The sequence below is a fragment of the Uloborus diversus genome, chromosome 6 (assembly GCF_026930045.1).
Source record: "Uloborus diversus isolate 005 chromosome 6, Udiv.v.3.1, whole genome shotgun sequence".
In the NCBI taxonomy this organism is placed as follows: Eukaryota; Metazoa; Arthropoda; class Arachnida; order Araneae; family Uloboridae; genus Uloborus; species Uloborus diversus.
In genome coordinates, this window is record NC_072736.1 from 19,770,544 (window position 1) to 19,798,069 (window position 27,526).

The window sequence follows — 27,526 nt, forward strand, 5'->3', positions numbered from 1 at the left end:
TTTGCAAAGTTTTTTGTAAATGGAATCAACTAAGGTGGGCGGATAGTCTCTATCAACAGCCACAGCTCTTATATAGTTAAGTTCCGCATTAAGAAGCTCAGGTGAAGAACAAATATTCATTGCACGATAAACATATGTGTTGAAAGCTGAATATTTTTGATTAGGAGGGTGAGACGATAATCTATGTGGGGGTAAGGAAACAACAAAAGGTTTACGATAAACCGTAGTTTCAAAACCGGACTCAGTTCGAGAAACGAGAACATCCAGAAATGGAAGGCAATTATTCTGTTCTTTTTCACAAGAGAATTGAATATGAGGATCAATGGAATTTAAAATGGATAAAGCATCATCAATGCTTAGTTGATCGTAGTTCATAAGAACAGAACAGTCATCAACATAGCGAACATAGAATTGAAACTGTAGTTTCTGAAACAACTTGACCTCAAAGTAATGCATGTAAATATCACTAAGGATGGGGCTAAGTGGGTTTCCCCATTGCCAAACCATCCGACATAGTATAAAATTTACCATTAAAAACAAAGGAACTTTGCCTTAGACAAGTATGAGTAAGGAAAACTAAATCCTCAATTTCCTTAGAGGTAAAATGAAATTCAGACAGTCTATTCTGAAGGCATAACAATGAACCCTCGACCGGAACGTTCGTAAATAATGAGTTCACATCAAAAGAAGCCATAAAAGAATTATTTGGAACGCAATTCTGAATTTTTTTGACAAACTCGATAGAGTTTTTTTACAGTGAATACATTATTACTCATAAGAGGAGAAAACACAGAGACTAAATATTTTGCAAGTTTATAAGAAGCCGTATTGGAAACAATCGGCCTGAAAGGAATGCCAGCTTTATGTACCTTGGGTAAAGCATAAAATCTAGCGCAATTAGCAATAGAAGGAATAACAGAGCGTTTAACATTTATTGGAATAGACTGAACAGACTTGACAGCCGAAGAAATAGTCTTTAACTCATTTTCACTAGGATCTTTAGAAATATCTAAGTATGGACCAGAAGAAATCAAATCATTAGTTTTGTCAACATAAGATGATTTGTCAAGAACAACAATTTGACCACCCTTGTCAGCTTTAGTAACAACAATATCTGAATTAGAAGTTAAATTCTTTACAGTACGCCGAACAGTATTAGTAAAGACGGGATTGGAAATTCTAGAATTAAAGTCCACATTAGAAGCAATAAGATGCCTAACGCAATCTTTTTGATTGGATGATAAGGCACTAAATTTAAAAGCTTTCTCAATAGGAGCAATAAGCTTAGAAAAAGAAGGTTTGTTGGCCAGTGCAAAGTTATCATTGCATTTTAGAGCATTAATTTGAGAACTATTTAAAGGAACACTTGAAATATTAACGACAACATTTTTATTTACCACTGGTAAATTTTCCGAAGGAACAACTTTCGAATTTCTACAAAGTTTAGCTAATTTCTTTTTCAAAACAACTTGATGATTCTCCGTAGAACGAAGGGTTCTAGACCAAGAAGTTCTCGAAGACCAAGAAGACTCCTTTGTTAAAATTGGTTTAGATTTTCTATTATTTTTATGTAAACGTCGTACATTTCTTACTTTTATTTTTTCATTTTTTGCTTTCTTATTTCGTTTTGTGATTAACTAATTCCAATTTGTTTATCCTTAACTCTGTTTTTTCTGCATTTCTCCATTTGATACATTGCTTCCATACATAGTTTTTCCCGCTGGTAAATTTATTGCTAATTTATTCAGAATGGTTTCATTTTTGGACTTTTTGCATTGTTTATGGGTTTTCTTTTAAAATTTATTACTTAACGGTTTTTTTTCCTGGTGGAATTATGTGATAAATTTTGTCTCCATGTGTCATTTTATCTTTTTTGTTTTGTTTAATTTCTATTTTTTGATATTTATACTATCTCCTGTTCCACCGTGTTGCTTTTCTCGGATGATTTTTCATCCAAAGCTCACACTTCTTTGCATTGAAAAAGGTGTTCCTTGTAACACCGAAACACGTGTCTGCATTCATTTGCAAGTTTTGTGCTTAATAACGTTGGATTACTGACTTTTTAATTTTTCAGCACAAAGGTATTTATTCTTTATTTAGTTGGCTTAAACGGGCTGTACGTTTGCATTCTACTTTCTTTTTTCTTTCTTCTTGCCTTGAATTTTGGTTGTATTTGTTGTATTTGGTAGTTTTGAATTTTGCTTCATTTTTGCCTTGTTACTGTTTTAATTTGATTTGTACTTTTGATAATAATTTGTTCTTATGTACTTTGTTATTTTGTTTTTGGAATGTCTCAAATCAATAGGTTTTGCAATCTTCGTATTAAGAAGTTTCGCTTTTTGAACCACTTAAAATTTCTTCAAGAATGTAGGCGCAGGAAAGTTATTCCGAATTTTATTTCTTTGAAATGTAACTTACCACGTTCTGTAAAAATTGATAAAGTTATTTTTCGGTCGAAATTGGCTCTACTTAGAGCTTCGATCCAAGAAACTAGGAAACGCCTCTCGTTTATTGAACGTGAGCTCTATGATTTGCATCTCTCTATTTCAATATCTATTTCTGATTTTGATTATGTTGATAGAACTTCTTGATCTAGAACCCTTCGTTCTACGGAGAATCATCAAGTTGTTTTGAAAAAGAAATTAGCTAAACTTTGTAGAAATTCGAAAGTTGTTCCTTCGGAAAATTTACCAGTGGTAAATAAAAATGTTGTCGTTAATATTTCAAGTGTTCCTTTAAATAGTTCTCAAATTAATGCTCTAAAATGCAATGATAACTTTGCACTGGCCAGCAAACCTTCTTTTTCTAAGCTTATTGCTCCTATTGAGAAAGCTTTTAAATTTAGTGCCTTATCATCCAATCAAAAAGATTGCGTTAGGCATCTTATTGCTTCTAATGTGGACTTTAATTCTAGAATTTCCAATCCCGTCTTTACTAATACTGTTCGGCGTACTGTAAAGAATTTAACTTCTAATTCAGATATTGTTGTTACTAAAGCTGACAAGGGTGGTCAAATTGTTGTTCTTGACAAATCATCTTATGTTGACAAAACTAATGATTTGATTTCTGCTGGTCCATAATTAGAGATTTCTAAAGATCCTAGTGAAAATGAGTTAAAGACTATTTCTTCGGCTGTCAAGTCTGTTCAGTCTATTCCAATAAATGTTAAACGCTCTGTTATTCCTTCTATTGCTAATTGCGCTAGAATTTATGCTTTACCCAAGGTACATAAAGCTGGCATTCCTTTCAGGCCGATTGTTTCCAATACGGCTTCTTATAAACTTGCAAAATATTTAGTCTCTGTGTTTTCTCCTCTTATGAGTAATAATATATTCACTGTAAAAAACTCTCTCGAGTTTGTCAAAAAAATTCAGAATTGCGTTTCAAATAATTCTTTTATGGCTTCTTTTGATGTGAACTCATTATTTACGAACGTTCCGGTCGAGGGTTCATTGTTATGCCTTCAGAGTAGGCTGTCTGAATTTCATTTTACCTCTAAGGAAATTGAGGATTTAGTTTTTCTTACTCATACTTGTCTAAGGCAAAGTTCCTTTGTTTTTAATGGTAAATTTTATACTATGTTGGATGGTTTGGCAATGGGAAACCCACTTAGCCCCATCCTTAGTGATATTTACATGCATTACTTTGAGGTCAAGTTGTTTCAGAAACTACAGTTTCAATACTATGTTCGCTATGTTGATGACTGTTTTGTTCTTATGAACCACGATCAACTAAGCATCGATGATGCTTTATCCATTTTAAATTCCATTGATCCTCATATTCAATTCTCTTGTGAAAAATAACAGAATAATTGCCTTCCATTTCTGGATGTTCTCGTTTCTCGAACTGAGTCCGGTTTTGAAACTACGGTTTATCGTAAACCTTTTGCTGTTTCCTTACCCCCACATAGATTATCGTCTCACCCTCCTAATCAAAAATATTCAGCTTTCAACACATATGTTTATCGTGCAATGAATATTTGTTCTTCACCTGAGCTTCTTAATGCGGAGCTTAACTATATAAGAGCTGTGGCTGTTGATAGAGACTATCCGCCCACCTTAGTTGATTCCATTTACAAAAAACTTTGCAAAAAATCTCAAAATGTTGTTCTTAATAGAACTTTTAACACTAAGAATTTAGTTGTTCTGCCTTTCTTCCCTGGTATCAGTTTTCAGGTTGCTAAGATTCTGAAGCGATTCCAATTCCAAGTGGTATTTTCTCCTATTAATAAACTTTCTTTCTCTTCTCTTAAAGATTCTATTCACCCTCTTAATTACTGTGGGATCTATAAAATTGTTTGCAATTGCGGACTCGGATACATCGGACAGACCCGCCGTTCTTTGAAATTTCGGTTAAAAGAACATCAAAGCTATGTGAGAAAACAACAGCTGAATAAATCCAGTATTGCTCAACACTGTTGGGAATCGAATCACTCTTTTGATTTTAACTCATATCAAATTATCCAAAAATGCCCCAATTCGTTGGATCTTGATTTTTGGGAATCTTTCCACATCCTGAGGAACCGTTCTAATTTAGTTAACGATCTTACTGCAATTCCCTATTTTTCCTCTGTGTGGACTCCTTTGTTAAAATTGGTTTAGATTTTCTATTATTTTTATGTAAACGTCGTACATTTCTTACTTTTATTTTTTCATTTTTTGCTTTCTTATTTCGTTTTGTGATTAACTAATTCCAATTTGTTTATCCTTAACTCTGTTTTTTCTGCATTTCTCCATTTGATACATTGCTTCCATACATAGTTTTTCCCGCTGGTAAATTTATTGCTAATTTATTCAGATTGGTTTCATTTTTGGACTTTTTGCATTGTTTATGGGTTTTCTTTTAAAATTTATTACTTAACGGTTTTTTTTCCTGATGGAATTATGTGATAAATTTTGTCTCCTTGTGTCATTTTATCTTTTTTGTTTTGTTTAATTTCTATTTTTTGATATTTATACTATCTCCTGTTCCACCGTGTTGCTTTTCTCGGATGACTTTTCATCCAAAAGCTCACACTTCTTTGCATTGAAAAAGGTGTTCCTTGTAACACCGAAACACGTGTCTGCAATCATTTGCAAGTTTTGTTCTTAATAACGTTGGATTACTGACTTTTTAATTTTTCAGCACAAAGGTATTTATTCTTTATTTAGTTGGCTTAAACGGGCTGTACGTTTGCATTCTACTTTCTTTTTTCTTTCTTCTTGCCTTGAATTTTGGTTGTATTTGTTGTATTTGGTAGTTTTGAATTTTGCTTCATTTTTGCCTTGTTACTGTTTTAATTTGATTTGTACTTTTGATAATAATTTGTTCTTATGTACTTTGTTATTTTGTTTTTGGAATGTCTCAAATCAATAGGTTTTGCAATCTTCGTATTAAGAAGTTTCGCTTTTTGAACCACTTAAAATTTCTTCAAGAATGTAGGCGCAGGAAAGTTATTCCGAATTTTATTTCTTTGAAATGTAACTTACCACGTTCTGTAAAAATTGATAAAGTTATTTTTCGGTCGAAATTGGCTCTACTTAGAGCTTCGATCCAAGAAACTAGGAAACGCCTCTCGTTTATTGAACGTGAGCTCTATGATTTGCATCTCTCTATTTCAATATCTATTTCTGATTTTGATTATGTTGATAGAACTTCTTGATCTAGAACCCTTCGTTCTACGGAGAATCATCAAGTTGTTTTGAAAAAGAAATTAGCTAAACTTTGTAGAAATTCGAAAGTTGTTCCTTCGGAAAATTTACCAGTGGTAAATAAAAATGTTGTCGTTAATATTTCAAGTGTTCCTTTAAATAGTTCTCAAATTAATGCTCTAAAATGCAATGATAACTTTGCACTGGCCAGCAAACCTTCTTTTTCTAAGCTTATTGCTCCTATTGAGAAAGCTTTTAAATTTAGTGCCTTATCATCCAATCAAAAAGATTGCGTTAGGCATCTTATTGCTTCTAATGTGGACTTTAATTCTAGAATTTCCAATCCCGTCTTTACTAATACTGTTCGGCGTACTGTAAAGAATTTAACTTCTAATTCAGATATTGTTGTTACTAAAGCTGACAAGGGTGGTCAAATTGTTGTTCTTGACAAATCATCTTATGTTGACAAAACTAATGATTTGATTTCTGCTGGTCCATAATTAGAGATTTCTAAAGATCCTAGTGAAAATGAGTTAAAGACTATTTCTTCGGCTGTCAAGTCTGTTCAGTCTATTCCAATAAATGTTAAACGCTCTGTTATTCCTTCTATTGCTAATTGCGCTAGAATTTATGCTTTACCCAAGGTACATAAAGCTGGCATTCCTTTCAGGCCGATTGTTTCCAATACGGCTTCTTATAAACTTGCAAAATATTTAGTCTCTGTGTTTTCTCCTCTTATGAGTAATAATATATTCACTGTAAAAAACTCTCTCGAGTTTGTCAAAAAAATTCAGAATTGCGTTTCAAATAATTCTTTTATGGCTTCTTTTGATGTGAACTCATTATTTACGAACGTTCCGGTCGAGGGTTCATTGTTATGCCTTCAGAGTAGGCTGTCTGAATTTCATTTTACCTCTAAGGAAATTGAGGATTTAGTTTTTCTTACTCATACTTGTCTAAGGCAAAGTTCCTTTGTTTTTAATGGTAAATTTTATACTATGTTGGATGGTTTGGCAATGGGAAACCCACTTAGCCCCATCCTTAGTGATATTTACATGCATTACTTTGAGGTCAAGTTGTTTCAGAAACTACAGTTTCAATACTATGTTCGCTATGTTGATGACTGTTTTGTTCTTATGAACCACGATCAACTAAGCATCGATGATGCTTTATCCATTTTAAATTCCATTGATCCTCATATTCAATTCTCTTGTGAAAAAGAACAGAATAATTGCCTTCCATTTCTGGATGTTCTCGTTTCTCGAACTGAGTCCGGTTTTGAAACTACGGTTTATCGTAAACCTTTTGCTGTTTCCTTACCCCCACATAGATTATCGTCTCACCCTCCTAATCAAAAATATTCAGCTTTCAACACATATGTTTATCGTGCAATGAATATTTGTTCTTCACCTGAGCTTCTTAATGCGGAGCTTAACTATATAAGAGCTGTGGCTGTTGATAGAGACTATCCGCCCACCTTAGTTGATTCCATTTACAAAAAACTTTGCAAAAAATCTCAAAATGTTGTTCTTAATAGAACTTTTAACACTAAGAATTTAGTTGTTCTGCCTTTCTTCCCTGGTATCAGTTTTCAGGTTGCTAAGATTCTGAAGCGATTCCAATTCCAAGTGGTATTTTCTCCTATTAATAAACTTTCTTTCTCTTCTCTTAAAGATTCTATTCACCCTCTTAATTACTGTGGGATCTATAAAATTGTTTGCAATTGCGGACTCGGATACATCGGACAGACCCGCCGTTCTTTGAAATTTCGGTTAAAAGAACATCAAAGCTATGTGAGAAAACAACAGCTGAATAAATCCAGTATTGCTCAACACTGTTGGGAATCGAATCACTCTTTTGATTTTAACTCATATCAAATTATCCAAAAATGCCCCAATTCGTTGGATCTTGATTTTTGGGAATCTTTCCACATCCTGAGGAACCGTTCTAATTTAGTTAACGATCTTACTGCAATTCCCTATTTTTCCTCTGTGTGGACTCCTTTGTTAAAATTGGTTTAGATTTTCTATTATTTTTATGTAAACGTCGTACATTTCTTACTTTTATTTTTTCATTTTTTGCTTTCTTATTTCGTTTTGTGATTAACTAATTCCAATTTGTTTATCCTTAACTCTGTTTTTTCTGCATTTCTCCATTTGATACATTGCTTCCATACATAGTTTTTCCCGCTGGTAAATTTATTGCTAATTTATTCAGATTGGTTTCATTTTTGGACTTTTTGCATTGTTTATGGGTTTTCTTTTAAAATTTATTACTTAACGGTTTTTTTTCCTGATGGAATTATGTGATAAATTTTGTCTCCATGTGTCATTTTATCTTTTTTGTTTTGTTTAATTTCTATTTTTTGATATTTATACTATCTCCTGTTCCACCGTGTTGCTTTTCTCGGATGACTTTTCATACAAAAGCTCACACTTCTTTGCATTGAAAAAGGTGTTCCTTGTAACACCGAAACACGTGTCTGCAATCATTTGCAAGTTTTGTGCTTAATAACGTTGGATTACTGACTTTTTAATTTTTCAGCACAAAGGTATTTATTCTTTATAACTTTAATTGTTTGGTGATTTATCTTTTTCTTGATAGAAGTCTTTGTCTTCTTTAATACCTAGTTCTGTTTAAAAGTTCACTTAAAAAACGAAATAACTCATGTTATCACCAAGCAAAAAAAAAAAAAAAAAAAAACTAAGCCATTAAATATTTTAAATTTGAATGTGTCAGAAGATCTATACAACTTTACTCGATGTCAAATCGCGGATATCCCAAATTTGCCATAGCGAATGCGCATGTTGCGCGCGGACTAAGCTCATTAAAAGTCTTGCTTAAATTAATTGCAAAAAAATTTTCAGCTAACAAATTACTGCAAAGCACGGATATCCACAGACGTATTTCATATATTTTCAATTCATTATGTGTTGTTTGTGATAAACTTATTAATTTAGAAGAATTAGCAATCCAATAAAAAAGTGCTATTTTTCGCTTTCAATTAAAAAGTTATATGTGCCGTATTCATATGCGTACAGTTTCATATAAGTTGTCACGTAAAATATTGTAATGGTTTAACCCCAGTTTCGCGCCGACATTTAAAATTTCTTCCCTCCATAAATATTTCAAAACTGAAAAACAGGGGGAAGGAAATTTCGTATCGCAAAACTTTGGGGAGGGGGGAGGACAGCATTCTAATCTCATTCATTAATTTGTTTCTTTGCTTAAGTATAAACAAACAACATAAAATCTGAAAATAGAAAGCCCAATGAGCTAAGTCTGCGCGCATGCGCAGTCACTGCCGCAAATTTGTGATATCCGCGATTTAACGTCTAGTTGCAACTGTTGGATATGTTTTAGTCTTGATTGAATTTCATTCCCTAACCTAAGACAACTTTGGAATATCTGTTAGATCTTTTTTAACCTTGCAATTGCACTCCGAGATAAACAAACCCTAAGAGCTGAAAGTACATAAGAATTTAGGGAAAATTAGTGATTTTTAAATTTTAATTACTCCGGCCCATGATGTCCCTGGGCGTTGAATTTTTGTATATGTACTCAATGCCCCCCATCCCCCAAGAATATGTATACAAAAAATCATTACCGTAGCCCGCTGGGGAGTACGATAATGATTTTTTGTATACTACCTATTAGCCCCGGGGGCTGTGATAGAACCCCGGGAAGGTACAATTTGGGAGGTAAAAACGAGGGAGGAAGGGGAGGGGGGTCAAATGGCACAAAAGGCACATCAGTAGGGCACAAGGAACATGTGTGCGAAATTTCAGCTTGATTCCTTTTTTCGTCTGGGCTGTAGCCCTGTCAAAGAAAGCGAAAACTTTTTTGAACAGCGATTTTATAACTTTAATACCTCCTCTCCCTGATGGTCCAGGGGATTGTATTTTGGTTTACGGCGTCAGGGGCCACTAGAAATTAAGTGTACCAAAAATCAACTCCGGGGGTCTTCATGGGGCTGAGATACAGATGGGGTGAAAAACCGAAAAAACCCCATCTTGTTCTGTCGTGTAAGCTTGTTCTTGGTCGCTTTTATTTTCTTTCGTCTTTGGCGGTGGATTTCCTTCTGTTGGCTGCTGACATTTGGTTTCCTAGGCGGGGCGGGACGCTCCCGTGTCCCTTGATCCAAGCGAACTCGCTTATAATGGAATAACCAATTCCCCACGAATAATTGTTCTAATAAGCAAGATATTCCATTATCCGGGATCAACCTGACACAAATAATCAGTTTGGTACACTGAAACTTTAATACTTTAAGCGGGATATCTATTTAACCGATATTCCAATAAGCGGGCTCGCCTCGTAAAATCCTAGCTAATATGCTAGGATTTTATTTCACATATCACGATAAATAGTGATATTAAATGGAAAGTATAAGGTTTTGTTACCTTAAATTTTTCCTAAAAATGCCCTTGTGGAAATAAAACAAATGTATACTATACACTTTTAATTAAACTAATTTTACGAGAATGTAATTGTTACGTAAGAAATAAACAATGCTGTTAGCACTAATGTTAGAAAATGTTTCCTCTAGCTCTCTATTATTCAGGAGTGACTAAACAAAGACTGGTTTTCAACAAAAACTATCGCACAGAAAAATAAAACGCAAAAGGTGATCAAAAAAGAAGTTGAAACAATCATTTCTGCAATTTATAAAGATAATACGCAAGTCCCCCCCCCCCCCCCGCGCACGCAGAACATTATTTTAATATTTATCGGATACCAGCACTTTTCATAAATACCGATAGTGGCTCAACTTTTGACAAACAGCAACATCAAGTGGGTGTTTTTTTTAGACTCGGTCGTTAGTTTAGACATATGCTACAATGCGTAAAGGTGTTACAATATCGATTTATGAATTTGGTAGGCATACGGTAGGTTCGCAAGTCAGACAATGCCATGGTGCGGATCATCAAAATGTATCTGCTTACCATTATATTTTCCTAAATCCTCGCATTACTTGATATGCATATATATCAGCCACAATTAGCGAGAAAAAAAGTACGGGTGCTACAGCTCCTTATTGTTGTATCTATACTGACTCAAAAGAGTATGAGCTTATTACCATGCTAATCATAGGTGTCATATCTGACAATTTTGTCAAAATTGAGTTATTGTCACTAAGTGGTTCGTTGCAACTTATTTATGCAACATGTATTATGTTTTATATAAATACAATGCATTAGGGTCATCTGTGAATAAGAAACATCATTTTTTAAGTAAAAAAAAAGACAACCTAATCAAATGTATGGAGATGCAAATTTTTAAAAACGCAATCTATCGAGTCAGGCTGCAGATGCGATTTTTGCGCTCAGCACTTCAGCATAGTTTGCCGAAGAATAAATATATTTTTATCTAATTACCTGCATTTTTTCTTAAGTTTGCGCTATCTTCTTGGAGTAATTAGCACCAAAAGCTAATCAGTGACACGTCCCATTAAGGTCGTGTGTATATCATTTTTCTCCTACTTCAAGCATTACGTTTTTAAATGGAAAGGCTAAAAATCCTTCACATACATAAAACAAACATTCATTTCTAAAGAATGTCAAAATCAGCTCATTATAAAGTTAAGCGTGTTTATACATGAAAATTTGAAAAGTTTCGAACATCCTTTAGTCGTTTTCTATGTATTTTATGTAGAGAGAAGTAGAAATACTTGTTTTTTGTACGTGTTTTCTTTAAATAGCAGCAAAATCTATCATTAAAACGGTTTGTGAACCTTATTTCGTAAATAAACTACGAATGAAGGCAAAATTCAGTTGCTTTGAAGTAAAATTAAAAAGGCTCTAATGAGTTTTGGGCTTAAGAATGGGTTCGTTTCTAAAATTTTAAAAGTATTTTTCTCTGAAAGAGCATGCTTAAAAACATGATCTGACCATTTTTAAAATAATTTATTTAAGTTTAATATTTTTAAAAAATACTTAAATCGGTCCGCTTTCATTGTTTACACTTCTGTCGTATGACATCACAAATGATGAAATACCATTCAATATTGCCATTCACAGAACAAAATATTTAATTCGCATCTTTACTCACGTGCATTGGCAACGATATGGTTGATAGCAAGCGTAGAGCGCAATTTTAATTCACTGCTTGATTATCATAACGTGGAAATGTGGTAGAAAGATGCGCCAAATTGCATCATTTGTGACGTCATAAAGACCACGCCTTGTTTGAAAAATTGGACATTAAAAAAAATAACTTAAAAAAAATGGTTTGAAAATAATTGTATTTTCTGTTTCCATGTTTTTTTTTTTTTTTGCTCATTCTATCCATTTTAATGACTCAAGGAAACCACCCAATTCAAAAATGATTGAGCATAAATTTGTAACATAGCTGGTAGATTTCTTTTTATATTTGAGTGTTGCTTCAATTGAATTTTATGTGTAAAATCGGCAAACATATTTTACATACTTCTGCATAGCCATGCCGTTACAAAAATCATTGAAATATAAAACAGATAGTTATAATATGCATTTTGCTTTTAAATAAATTTTAGGAATTCAATTTCGATAAGTATAAATAATATTATCAATTTCTTTAAACGAAACATGTCTTGTTAATGTTGAGAAAAGCACCGTATATGCGTTTCTCTTTTATACGTTTTTATAAATTATACTCTTTTCAACTTGGTCCCTGCAGAGTCCAATACACATGAACGTACACCTATTACACACTGTTTCCATTGATACGTTTTTTTTCAGACAGTCCCTTCAAAAACGTATAAACGGTGCTTCACTATTTAACAGACTAAATTGCTTTTAAAATGCAGTTTCCTTTTTTAATCTTCTGTTATTAATTCCCTCTTTATTATATTAAAACTACAATTTTAATTATACCTGTATTATTAAAATTGTCACGCAGTCCCTTCAAAAACGTATAAACAGTGCTTCACTATTTAACCGGTTATATTGCTTTTAAAATGCACTTCTTCCTCTTTTTAATCTTCTGTTATTCATTCCCTCTTTATTAAATTAAAACTACAATTTTAATTATACCTATATTATCATTGTTTTAAAAACAATGATGAATGTTTGTATATTCCATTTGAAATGCTGCATATTTAATTATAATGGCCACGCAGAGTGTTTGACAGTAGAATCCATAATTTCATTCCTTCAAATATTTTCCAAGAATCGATTATGTTATTCTACTCCGGAAACTATTTTGTAAAATTTTTATGATGCGAATAGATTTATGATCTCCGCTCGCATCGTGCTCTGCCTACTGGTATCCGATAATTCTCTAGGGGTGAAATTTGATAACTCAGACTATAGATCTTCGAGTCAGTGATTATATTTGGATACATTTAAATTGAATTGCTTTTGCTCGAATCTCAGAATTGGTTGCGAAGAAGTCTGCATTAATATTTCTATTATTCCGTTAAAGCCGGGGATCACAAATGTGGATTTTCCCTTCTGCACTACGTATATGCAACGCTTTTTATGCTAGAATTCAACAAAAAATACTTGTAGTATTTAATTATCAAGAAAAGTTTTTCTTTTGGTCTATATACGAGTATTTTGAAAGTAATACATTTATGTAAAACTAGAAAATACACTGATTATTACGTTATTTTAGCATAATTTAATGTTTGCAGGTGTCAGCACTGCCTGCTTTGTTTATGCTGTTTGTTTATCTACCTACCAAAAACATAGCCTCAATCAGCTTAAACAGTTCACTAGTTCTTTTTATTAGTGTGTTCTGTTATATTTAAAGTTAGTTTGAGGTAATTAGTGAGTATGTGTATGTGAGTATATATAATAGTGAGTAATAAACAATTGTTTACCTCCTTTTTTAAAAAGTGTTAAGAAATGGTGTAAACCTTGTGAAAAGTATGCCAAAAAGACTTAAAATGCTCATCAAGAACAAGGGAATGCATATTAAATATTAGATAATAATTTCACTGTTCGTTAATGTGTCTCTAGTTATGTAATCAATAAAGAATTTGCTTTTAAAAACAGTCTTAGTCTAATAATTTGGCCAGCACTGTAGTCAAGGAAATATAATGTTGCATTACAACAAACCGATGCAGAGAGTATTACAATTCATACAGAAAGTTAAAACTTTATTTTAAAAAGAAATCCTACCTGTAGCATGTATGGATGTTAATACAGTTTAAAAAATAAATCAATGATGTTTAGGTACATTTGTTTGTATTTTATGCATAGAAGTAAAAGGAAGAAACATAATCTGCAAATAAGCAAAATAAAATTTTAAAAACAAAAGAAAGAAAAATCATTTCGGCATTATTATTTTTCTTAAATAATCATTTCGGCTTTGAATTCCTTTTGTTTTCAGTTGCTCAATCAATCTTTAACTTTAGGTCTATGGTGAAATATATTGAGAATTTGATTTACGTTTTTACTTGCAAAATAGAAAAACTAAGATTTTTTTTAAAGAACTTATGCCTGATTTTTCGGGGCTAAAAATAATTTTCTTGGTTTTGTTCATATTTTTTATATTATTTTCTTAGGGGTCATTAAAATAAAAAACAATTGAGGATAACCTAAGAGTATGAAGCATTTCAAAGTGAAGTAGTCCCTACAAGAGCAAAAAAGAAAAATGTAAACCAGACTACTTGAGTTAAACTGAAATAAATGTCAATTAGTGTCAATCTAATTACATTTATTTAAAATTATATTCAAAGATAATTAGATCCTCATCGTCTGACAATGGATATAATCAGATTAAAAATTAATTATACTAAAAACATTTGAGCCAAATTTATTCACTAAACTAATCATTTGATAGAGCATTAATTTGTTTACAGCTCAAAACTAGTGTAGCGGCAATATCAAATAAAGTATTTCACTTTTCTCGGCTCACTTCACTCAGCATGAACATGACAAATAGTTACACTATTTCCGAATTGAAATAAACTTTGCATTAAATTAATTAATACTGCGATAATCAACAGTAGATACTTCTAATAATTTTAATTATTATTAACAATAACTCTAGAAATTTAAAGCATGAAAAATATTAACAACCTGCCTTAGAATATTAAAATATTATTATTCTCTTTCATAAATGGCTGGCATCATTTTAGAAGCAAATCAAGTAGTAATTAAATCGTTAAAGTAAAGCTACACTCTAACAAATTTCGGAAACGTTTCTGGATATATCGGAAACGTTTCCGAAATAGTAGGAATCCTACATCCAATAGCGAACTCCTTAATATTCAGAAAGCTTTTTGTTATTTCAAGATATCTAGAAGCGGAAGTGATGACGCAAAGCTTCGAAACCTATTTCATCCTTCCAACACAGGCGCCAATGAGTCGGAAATAACGAGAACTTCTTTTTTTCTTATCTATGGTTGCTGCAGTCAGCAACTGTTTAGCATTTGATTGCTTGTTATTTCATGTCTAGAGAGTATTAAAATGTGTCGAAACTGATTTTACGCCTTTACATTTTGGACTGCCCTTGATTTTTTAGACGATGTACGCAGCTATTAAGTTAGTTAATAACTATTTGCTTCTTTACAATTTCCAATGCGACAATAGTTAGATATATATTGTGTGTTCAAGCGTGAATAGTTTCAACACCCGTGTTTATACTTAATGAAACGAAACCCTTTGGATTACTTATTCAGTTGTAATGGAGGTACTTAGATTTTCTTCCGCTCATGTTCACTTGTAAGTATTAATGAATATTTTAAAACATATTGTTATATACATTTATATTTTTGTTGATTTGCATTTGATGAGGCTCCAATTGTAACTGTTTTTGGGTTTATCGAATTAATTTAATCTTACATACCTATGTGCGCGGTGTACTATTTGTTGTAACCAACTGAAACTGATTAATTACGCAAAAGAAGTAAGATTTATATTTGAGAAGCAATCACAGAAAAGTTATTTCGAAATACTTGGATGTACATACATTTTGATTCAAAAAGAAAAAAAAATCAATTGTTTAATTCATTAGAAATATAGTAATGCAAATATTTTCTAGTATTGTAATATGCTTCACAAAAAATGTGCCGGTATAATTTATCTTTTTTTATTATAATTTATTCATTCATTTAAAAATATTTATACCATTAGAAAATGACCATGTTATCTATTAGTAAGAACATAGTTATGAAATTAATTCATCTGCTTATTCATTTTGTTAAATGTGGTTAACAATAAAAAAATTCTTTGACATTAGTTCCGAAAATAACAGTTCTTCGTGGATATACTAGTTTAATGTAGGACAGTCAGGAGGAATGAGTCAGTGGTAAAAATGGAACAGCTGCATTTACATGCTGAAATAAAAAGTAATATTATTTCATGTCATCGTTTTAAAAGTGATCAGTTTTTAAATACTATGTTATTAATATACAATGCACATATGGTGAGAAGACGAGGGGCGTTCACCACGCAGACTGTGCCATTGATATTTCAAGGGGTTGCTTTTTTTAAGGTGGGGGGCGCTTTATATCATTTTATGGGTGCACCATCACTCTTATGGTGTGTGGGGGGGGGACTCTCGTATATATGAAAAGGAATAATCATGTAATAGAGTTCAATGTTTTAATAAATAAAATATATAATGCATTTTGCGCACACTCTAAATCAGTAACCTATTTTGATTAAGTATCTATATTTGTCATAAACTGGAAAAGGGCAAGAACAGAAGAATAAACCTGAATGGTTCCAGCAGGGGGACTTTGGTGTCATACTTAAATTCATCAATTTCTCTGTTGGTACTTTTCGGTACACTTTGTTCGTCAAAGAAATTGACTTGACGTGAACGAATTTCGGAACGCAAAGTGTAGGTAAGTCTGTCAAATTTTATTCGAAAATAAAAGCTATCAAGTTTGATACAAAATATGTTTTTAAGTTCTGAATTAAAAATACAATATGTTGATAATTTTGTCTTGAAAATATTGAGAGAAAAACTGAAGATTAAGATTGTTTAACAAACAATCCCTCTTTTGAGATAGTACCCTCCTCCCCTCCGCTGACGATTTTGTGATTAAGAATGAAACTACTATATTATTTCATAAATTTTCAAAAATTTATAACTGCGCATATGTTATGCTGTTAACCGTGCTATTTGTCATTAGAAATTCAGAAAAAAAAAAATCCACGAATGATTCTAAAATTGCTTGTTTCATTAAACTTATATATGAAAGAATTGAAACTGATGTTGTATTCAATAGTATAGTAAAGAATGATGTTTTAGAAAAAAAATCACGGAAAAAAGATTCCGAAATTCTCGGAAACGTTTTTGAAAATTGCTTGGAGAATTCCGAAATACTCGGAAACGTTTTCGAAACTTTCATGAACCACAGCTGCACAGAATACTCAGAAACATTTCTGGAAATTACGGAGAGAGGATTCCGAAATACTTAGAAACGTTTCTGAAAATTACAGAAAGAGTATTCCAAAATACTCAGAAAAATTTCTGGAAATAACAGAAAGAGGATTCCGAAATACTCAGAAACGTTTCTGGACATTACAGAAAGAGGATTCCGAAATACTCAGACACGTTTCCGGACATTATAGAAAGAGAATTCCGAAATACTCAGAAACGTTTTTGAAAATTTCATGAACCGCAGCTGCACGATATACTCAGAAACGTTTCCGAATTTTTTTTACAGTGTACATAGGTAGCGCTGCCGGGAAAATATTTTACTTTTTCACTTAACATTCCCTGTTAAATATACTTTTAAAAAGTTAAAAAAAATTGGAGCGAACTTCAATGTAGTATAAAAATATTTATCAAGTCGACTCTTGAAACAATAGTTTCATATAAGTGATGGACTCTAAAGTAATATTGGTAATGAACTACAAACGATTTTATGAAAGTCAACAGCACGAAACTTGGCAAGGTTTGCCATTTTTATGCGTCTTTAAAACATACGATTAATTCAATCAATAATAAAGAAATAAACAGTAAAAAATAAGTCATCACATTTCTTTCTTGGTTTACAAACTACAAACTAAAATCGATAAAAATCAATCTTCTGATGCTTGGTTTAATTTGATATGAAAAGACTAAGAGTGACAAAAATCTTGTAAAGTAATTGGTAATGGTAATTGAAAATGTTTTTTTTTATACCTGCCCCTCACTTTGGCTTACAAAGTATGAACTAAAACTAGATGCGCCGCCCGGCTTTGCACGGTGTACCTCAAAAATAAAAGTTACGTCAAATGACGCGTGTTCAAAATTAAGGCATTTACAAAAAAAAAAAAAAAAATCAGTAACATTTTGCAAAGATTTCGGGAAAATAACTAAAAAGAAAACATTTTAAATCTCCCGATAACAGGTAAAGCCTCAAAACAAAATCCAGAATTTTATTTAAATTCATATTCGAGAAAAAAATGGCAACAAATATGTTTTCTCAATGATTTTCTTCACGCTACATTTTTCAATAAAGCATTGTTACGGAAAGTTGAGATGAAGCACTGAATAATAATTTGAATGGAGGAAAGCCTTCGAAAAATAGGGATTATATGTCGAAGTACAGTCGACTCCCGACTTACGCGAAGGATGCATTCCAAGACTCGCGTAAGTCGAAATTTCGCGTTGTAGAAAAATGTATGTACTATACAATTTTTTTGGAAGCATACCGAATTATTTTAGACATTTTAAGCACCCGTCAAACTGCTTTAAATCATTCCTAAATTATACATCAGTTTCTTGCATAAAGAACTGATCTTTTACTGAATTTAAAAAAAAAAAATGGAAAAGTTGTTTTATTCAACATAAAGTATTTTAAGATGCACAAAATGAATGATCGATGGGAGGGAAAGACATAAAACAAAATAACGCGGTGAACCCAGTATGTAATAATAAAATGCTGCAATATAATAATGTTGATTTAAAAAATGAAGATGGTGATGATTTATGCTCCATGATCAGATCATTATTTTTATTTGTTACATTTTAAAATACGATTGCTTCGCCTTTTCTTTTATAACGTTTCCATTAATGGCAAAATACTCTCTTCCTGTTCTCTTTAATCCAAAATACAAGATCAGCTTCTATTTTCATAATATTCACTTTGCTTAGACTCTGCAAGTTTCAATATTGTAACTGAGTTCTGAACTCTTACGGATATCTTTTTGTTTTGACTTTTAAATGTAAGTACGGAAGATTCACTCATACTTATTGTCACGCTACCGTCAACATTTTGTAGTTGTTTTAGCATATCGAGAATCTTAACTTTTCTTTTCTTTTTTTTTTTGTTTTTTTTTCAGAAAATTTCTTTTACTTCCCATCTTCACCAACTTTAAATGAAAAAGCGCACTAAGGTGCCATTATATTTCATTAACTTTATTATTTTGAATGAAAAAAAATGAAATATACTGAGTGGTTATTTGATGCATTAACAATGCGATTTGTAGACTAGTTTGATGCAGGAGCTTTCGGTTTTTTTTCCCTTAACCAAAATCTCAAGAAACTCGAACATTAACTATTCATGCAGATTTAACTTCTTAACTTTTATTATTTCTAATTGACAGTTACAAGATTAAAGCTCTTTTTTTAATTTCTCTCATTACTTTTTATTTAAATACCATTTTAAATGAATTCAAACTTTGTCTAATCTCAATCAATTATTAGTAGATTAATTATTGTGAAATGGGCCAAAAACGATGACAAAGAAAAACAAATCTTTTTTCTTTTAAATATTAAAAAAAAAAAAATATGTAGCAATGTGTTTTTATCTTTTCCCAATCGTTTTGATAAAATATTTAAACTGGGATTAAAAAAAAAATATTTTAATAGTGCGTATTTAGGTTTTTCAAATTAGTATATTTATACTAATTAAAAGATAAACATATACTGACGATTAGTATTTTATTACCAGCATTATTTTAACGTTGGAATTTTTTTTCTAATTAAAAACTTAAACCAAGGTGAATAGATTTTACTTAAAAAGAGATGTACAATAGAAAATGTCAGATCACGGTAAACCGACCCTGTTTCTTCATGTGCCGTTATTTTTTTGAAAATAATAAATGCATAAACTGTTGTGCTTTTTTTTTCTGAATTATTTGCGTATTTGTTTCAAAAAAAAGTTTTTTTTTATAGTTAACTCTTATTTAAACATTTAATGAATAATTTTGAATGTTCTTTGTTGAAGACAATCAGTACAAACAGAAGAATTCGCTCGGTGACCTATTCAAATACGATACGAGAATGGTCGACTTTAGACCATCAACCCCCTCCTTGGAAAACTAGTGTGTGCTCCTCTGTGTTGTATAATCGTGTTTAAAAACTGCCTGGTGAAATTTCCTTAACCTTGTCTCCTTAATATCACAATACATCGCCAAAAAGTACGTTTTTGGAATTTCAGTTTGAAAAGCGTAATTTTCGACCGGGGAAGGCAGGGAGGGGTAAATTCCGAACCACTTTCTTTCCATCCTAACGTGATCAAAGACGGTCTACAATAGCCTTTTTTTTAACATCTGTATATATAAAAATGAATGTTTGTCTGCATGTCATCCATGAACTCAAAAACTACCCAGCAGATTTGGCTGAAACTTTCACCGTTTGTTATTTTTGGTACTGGGAATGTTTATAGATCAATTGGAAAAAAATCCGATCGATAGTTCCTTTTTTATTCCAATTTAAGTCACAATCCATTGGATAAATACGAATAAAATTATCGGCTGCAGAAATTAATTCGCGTGAAAGATCTCATTGATAAGAAGTTAGCTGTTGCCATTTTTCTTGAGTTTGAACAAATAAATTCTTTCTTTATTGTTTTATGGCTTTTCATGCAACGGGGGGATTTAAAACTTTTTCTATTTGATATTTTTAGCGATTGATTGATCTTGCAAACTGCGTGAGTACAAAATTTGAGTATAGTCACGGCTTCACTTGATACCTGGACCGATTATTATGAAAATGGCTATATATATGTATTTTTCCACGGAGAAGGTGCATAATATGCTCATTGAAGCCACTCGCCACCAGGTGGCACTGCAGAGTAGCAACTTCTGCCCCGTTCAACCGATTGTCATGAAAATCAGTATAATGATGTATTTTTTTGTTGGCGTAGCAAAGCGCGTCGAGTACAGCTAGTTCATTACAAAATATTTTTAAAGGTAAGCCTAGAACCTACGTGCCCTTAATAATCATCGACGATCTTCTACATCATCTCAGGGGAGGCAGAGATCGCCTCCATTGCCCTACCTTGTATCCGAAATTAAGTATAACAACGAGAAAAGTAAACAATATTCGAAATCTGCTTTGAAATTGTGACCAAAAGCACTATAAAATAATCGTATTTAAGTTAATTTTGTTTATTAAAATTCAAAACCATAGTTCTAGACAGAACTTAAAAATGCTAATTAAACTTTTGAACAGATAAATTGACTTCAATCAAAGAATCCTCGAATATATGCATCATTTAAAAAAGTCAAAAGGAATATAATACACAATTATATATTCTCAATGAATTATTCTCAATGAATTCGCTAGCAATTATAAAACAACTGCGCCACTTCCATCTTACAAAAATTTTGATGATCAGAATTTTAAAGTTCCTGGCATAAAAAGTTTCACTTCAAAAAATAGTTAAATAACTATTAAAACGCACTAAAAATGTAGGATTGCTTTGTGAAATTTTTTTTTTAAGGGATCACAATGAATCACCACTAGTTTTCTCAATGAGTTCACCATCGAATTATGATCCAAAAAATGATCAATTCATTTTCATCCTATGGAAAAGCTTTCTAAACCTATTTTTTTGAATAAAATTTTTAATTTGCGAATTTAAAAAGAAAGAAAAAAAACCCTGACAAGATGGGGAAATAAACAAAACTCATTTTTGAATTAAGCACTTAGAACTCACTTCTGCACAATCCAAATTTTTGCCAGATTTATTTGTAAAACGTTTGACATTACTCTTGTTTTGCTGCTTTTATTTCTAGAACTCATTAAGTAAACTAGTTTAGTAGCTGACTGTTCTACTGTTTTGATACCGATTAGTAACTCTGAATGCGAAGACAGCTTTTAGGGGAATACTTAAGACTAAGAAAGTCTTATTATTTAAGACAAATGGTTTTACTTAATCAACAATACCGTTTAACCTCCTTTATGTACAATGAACTCGATTACTAAGAATTGAATTGACAAGATAACCTTTACTCTAATTTACACTACTCCGGATGTTTGAAAAGCATTACAGCCCAAATGATTAACATCCCTAGCGATGAAAATACCATGGGTGAATCATTATTCAAATAGTTACAGTGAGGTGCATTTAATGATCAAACTTTAGCTATATATTTGACAGTTGTTTTTGGGCTGATTTTTATTTGTAATCTAAAGGGCATGATCCAGCATGATCATTGCCCAATTTCCCAATAGGCAGCTACCTACTTTGCCTATTTATTTACGCTATATTTTACTTTGTTCACATTTTATACTATTTTTGAAAATAAATATCTATTTTTTAATTTGTTTACAGCGACATCATTCTTTTTATTAATGAACTAGTAGTACCCGCACGGCTTTGCCCGTAATAGAAAAGTCAAAAGATCTTTTGGTTCCCCTGTATATTTACGAATAATGTATGGTGAATTTTCTCGCCAATTGGCTTGTGCCCATGTTACGGTTCCACATTATGATAATTTCGTAATTTACTCGTACATCTTATGCTAATTTTGTTCTTAAAATTGGAATTGAAAAAGAACTACATCGAGTTTTCGAAAAATCGCTTCAAACACCTCCATGCGCGTCATAGAGATCCTGACAGACAGACAGAGATCCGGACAGAGATCCTGACAGACAGAGAGACTTTCAACTTTATTATTAGTAAAGATAGATGACATTCACTTCGAATAATACAAATAAAAATATTAGCAGACATTAAAAACTTTCAATAAACCATAACAACGCAAAAAACGCTTAGGTGAACAAAACATGTTTAACTTTCTCTGTTTTTAATGACAATTTCTTTAGCTACTTTTTGGGTCATATTCCCTGAAGATTCCGCTTTTTTATTGCAGAAAAATCAATTACAATAATAGTAATTATAAAGTTATTCGTTTAAGACTGTTAACAAACTAAATTCTTTGCAGAACTCATGCAAGCATAGATTTGGGAACTTTTGGATATTTAAAACTTTTTAACTAGTACAGGTTTTTGAAGTTTTCTTTAATTTGAATCAAGTTATCAATTTAGAAGCGTTGGTGAAATTTTTTTTCTCGCTTCATATTTGTTCAATGTTTGCTTCTAAAATCAAACATATAAACTTGCCATTTATCGAGCAGCGTATTGGCTATTATAAGCTTAATTTTACGTTTATGCACACAACATGTATATCAAAGCGAAAGTGAAAACCGGTTTTTCAATAAGGTTTATAATGGTTTGAAAAGTTAAACCTCAAATAAATTTAGAAACGAATAACACTTTATATTAAAGTTTTTAATTTCTTTTTAAACCTTAGGACAATTCCTTATGCTTGATTTGCCCTAAAAGGTATGAAATAAAATGAGTAGCTATATAATTTCCTTAAGCAAAACAATTAAAAATTGCAGAACTTCTTAATATTTATGTTAAATCTAAAGCTGCTAATGAATTTTTAATTAAAACTATGAGAGAACAAATATGTGGTATATAACTTTGCATATATAGCTTTTACTATAACGACTATATTTCTGATGTTATTGATTAGCTTAATTTTTATTGGATGTTTTAAAATTAACGTACATATAAATACATTAAGATTGACTGCAAGTTTTGACTATTGTACTTAGTTTATTTTGTTGACTTACTTTATTTTGTACTTTTTAATGCAAACCAAGATCAAAGAAGAATCTTTTTGACTTACAAAAGCCACTTATTTCGTTTTTTTCCATTGTATAGCTTGCGAGGAACCATTTTACACATCATTTTTGCACTGAAAAAATATCTCGCAGTTAAAACTTCGAAAGTATTTTCTGTGAATTTTAAGTCTATTTTTAGTATTATTAATACTTCTAATTTTTATTACTCAGCGGTTTTTCTATACACGGCATTAGTTATTAAAAACATTCGTGCTCAAATTCTGCTGTTGTGTTTAATCGGCTAAAACAGTGATAAAAAAAAACAGCGTATTTCTTGTGGAAAGGCAACTTTTAAGCGGATGGGGAATGTTAAATTAATATCACGCTAGTATTTTTATTTTTGATTCCTAATTGTGAAAATGCTTCGGTTTTGCAAATTCCTAAATTGGGAAGGGACATCCTCAAGGTTTTAGTTCCCTGTCTAACATATTGATGATGTTAAAGTTTTAATGGGTAGAGTAATACATAGTATGGTAAGTAATACATAGAGACTCAATATAACAAAAACTTTTCACAAATTTCATATTTATTAATTTCAAATGGCAGATAACTAGACAAATCGGCAAAATACGTACAAAACTAAAACGAAGAATGGGGGAGGGGGGGGGGGGGATTTTCTCATTTGACTTCTTGCCTCCCAGTACTGTTCTTCCAAGGAGCTCGCTCGGAGTTTTCTGCAGTGGGAAATGTGGTGGTTATCCATGAAGGTGTGATCTCTGCAAAGGGTACAGTTTGCAATCGCATTTCATACTTATTTGCGAAATATTGACCCTACTTTACCTTAAGTACGCGATATTTGGGCTCTCTACCTTAATTGTTCCGTATTTATTAACATTTTCTACGAGAGTTACCTTACTTAACCTATGACAAAATAGGAGAAAAAACTAGGAGTTAACTAAATGTGTAACGTGTGAATAATAATTAGTTCTATCATTGGATTGTTTCGATATTTGCTTCACAAACTTCTAAACTTTGCAAACAAGAAGACTTTTACAAAATTAATCTGGCAGTTTTCCGAATGCTTTTATGCTATTTTTTTCTCTCCTACTCATATTTTTTTTTTTTTTTTTTTTTGCTATTTGCTTCTCAAATTTTGGCACATTTTTTTTCTTGCAGAATCTATCGTTTAGATGAAAAAAAGCTTGGCATGTCGTGCTTAGGATCTCTTAGTTTTTTTTTTCTTTCTCTTTTTTTTTTTTTTTTTTTTAAACTGAAAACAGTCTAAGAATAATAAATCGTAAAGCAAAACATTTTGTTGACTGCCAAAAGTTTCTTCTGAAACAAAGGTAGAAACATATCCTGCTGCACTAGGAATTCCGACGACAAATTTTCCACGCAGAACATAATAGTTACTTTTTTGAATTATTCAATACTAAAAAATATACATACAAAAGAGTTTTAGAACTGTTGTGGTCTAACGAAAAAGTTTTTAAACGAAATAAATTTTCTCAAATTTATAAATTTTCTTTGAAAACTTCATTTTGGCATATTTTGTATGTTTAATGTTCCATGTAATCTCCGCATTTATTTATTTGAAAACTTCCCGCATTATATATACATATACATTTGAACCCCCCCCCCCTGCTCCCTCAAAAGACGGATCTTAATCTGAATGATTTGCTTTTTAACGCATTTTAAAATGTGAAAGGTATTTTTTTTTCTTTGTTATGACTTAGATTACTCTTATTTATTTTCATTTAACGTTATTAAAAACACTTTTCTTTCAGTTTATTCTTATTAAGAAGTAAAATAAAGATTCAAAATTAAATAAAGTCGATTGTTGACAGCATGATTGCAAAGCAAAAAGTTAGCGCAATTAAAAAATTAAAAAAAAAAAAAAACCTTTAGTAACTGAAGTTTTCAATATAATAAATGCATAGAAGTAAAGAAACTACCCGACTTTGTCACAACCTAAGAAAAGAAATATCAGTTCGTAATTTAAATATGAATATCTATAATTAACATAGTTACATTCAAGTTTTTATAAGCAATATGCACGTTTTAAAAGCGCATCTTGATAAAAATCAAAATTCAAATCAAAAATCATTTGTTATTGAAAAGCCGTAAATTTGAAGCAATATTAAAGATTTAAATCCTAATCGTGTAGTTATATAAAAAATAACTAATTTTACATTGGATATATAAACACGAAGAAAAATCACTTTATCAATTTCTCTTTTAAATTTATATTTCGATACATGAGAGCACTTTGTGGATTATAAATTCTTAATAACTCATTGTTTTTTTTTTTTTTTTTTCATGTTCTCAGGCACTTCAAAAGTTCATTCGTGTAGTTATTTAGAAAATAACTAATTTTACACTGGATATATAAAGACGAGGAAAAATCACTTTTTCAACTTCTCTTTTAAATTTATATTTCGATATATGAGAGCACTTTGTGGATTATAAATTCTTAATAACTCATTGTTTACTTTGTTTCATGCTCTCAGGCACTTTAAAACAAAAAAATTTTTTTATTTTTTAATGAATTCAGCCTCTAGATGTACCTTAATAGTTTATATATTAAAATAATGTTCAATAAAAATAGTCCCAAATTAATTAGTGCAGTATTGCAAGTTTGCTTAATTAGTACCTCTTTCCATTCCACTGCTTCTGTTTCGCACTTGAAATTATTGCAAGAACACGCTCATTAAAGAATTTCTGTAATGCTTTTTATTACATGGCTCCGGTTACATTTCTGTAAAAAGCATCTCATTCAGAAAAAGTGATTTTTTTTTTTTTTTTTTTTTGCTATATCATATCGAAAAAAATCCATCTTTATTCACGTTTGGATTTTTTTTTGCCATGTTTTTATTTTATGATAACAAATAAAAGTTTTTGGTACAAGAATTAAAAAAAAAAACAACTTTAAATGGTGGACTTAAAAAAAAAAAAACCTCGCCTAAATAACGAATGTTGTAATGAGTGGATTATGTATGAACATAAGTGATTGGGGATTATCTTTCTGTGTAGTTTCGCCAGGGTGGGATACAGAGTAGAGTTTTAGGGGGGGGATAATGCTGGAAACGACCTCCCTCCCTGCTGCTAAGAATTGACCCCTCTCTCGTCCCCTACGGACGAACCTATACTTTTGGGGGCAAAAAAGTTCGGAAACTGCTTTGGTGGTCAATAAAAAGCACCAAATTGGCCAGTAGTGATCCATACAATGATGCAAAAACGTTAAAAATAATTATTATAAGCAATGAAAATAAAAAAAAAATAATAGTATTTCAAATACATGAAATACACCGCCAGCTCAGTCAATTCCAGCCGAGGACTGCAGTTTCGTGCTTATTAGCACATATAGCTATGCCGGGCTGATGTGCTAATAAGCACGAAATTGCAGTCCTCGGCTGGAAGTGACTGAGCTGGCGGTGTATTTTATGTATTCCTGCCTTAGTCTTGGCTATAGGGCGGTAACTTACTGAAAGTATTTCAAATTTTTATCTTTAAATTTTTTTACAAAAATTACAAATATTATTGCAATTTTATACAGTTTATTAGTAGAGTTGGTTGGGGTAAGTAGGCCCCTTTTGAGAATAGTTCGTTTTTGAAACCTCATACTTAAGTTTTGAAACATAAAAAAAATAAACTTATTGTTTTATTTTACCTTGGACATTATTAATAAACCAAAATTCAGCATTATTTTCTAAAATAATGCTTTAAATATTCTTCATGATAATATTTTTTAATACATCGGATTGGTGTCCCACTTACCCTATAATAAGGGGTAAGGGGTCGCCCGTCTTTTATTGAAATTTAAATGGAGCATATCTAAGGGGGTAAAGGGTCTTACATGATAAAGTTTGTAAATTTGTAGTGTGAATTATTTTTTTGTAAATGCATGCATTTAAGAGATATTTACTGCCTTTTAAATCTGTATCACGGAAAATTTTAAAACGAAAATCAAAGCAATTTCATTTTTGAAATTTATTGAAAGCCTATAGGTACATATTTTACTTTTACATATGAAGTGTGTTTAATGAACGTAATACAGTTGATTCAGATCAACCTGAGTAAATTTACTCAAGCACACTTCGAGTCTTACTTTTTCTAGCTCTATTTTCGTTTCAAAGCCGTATTTTCGTAATCTAGCCTCCGGAT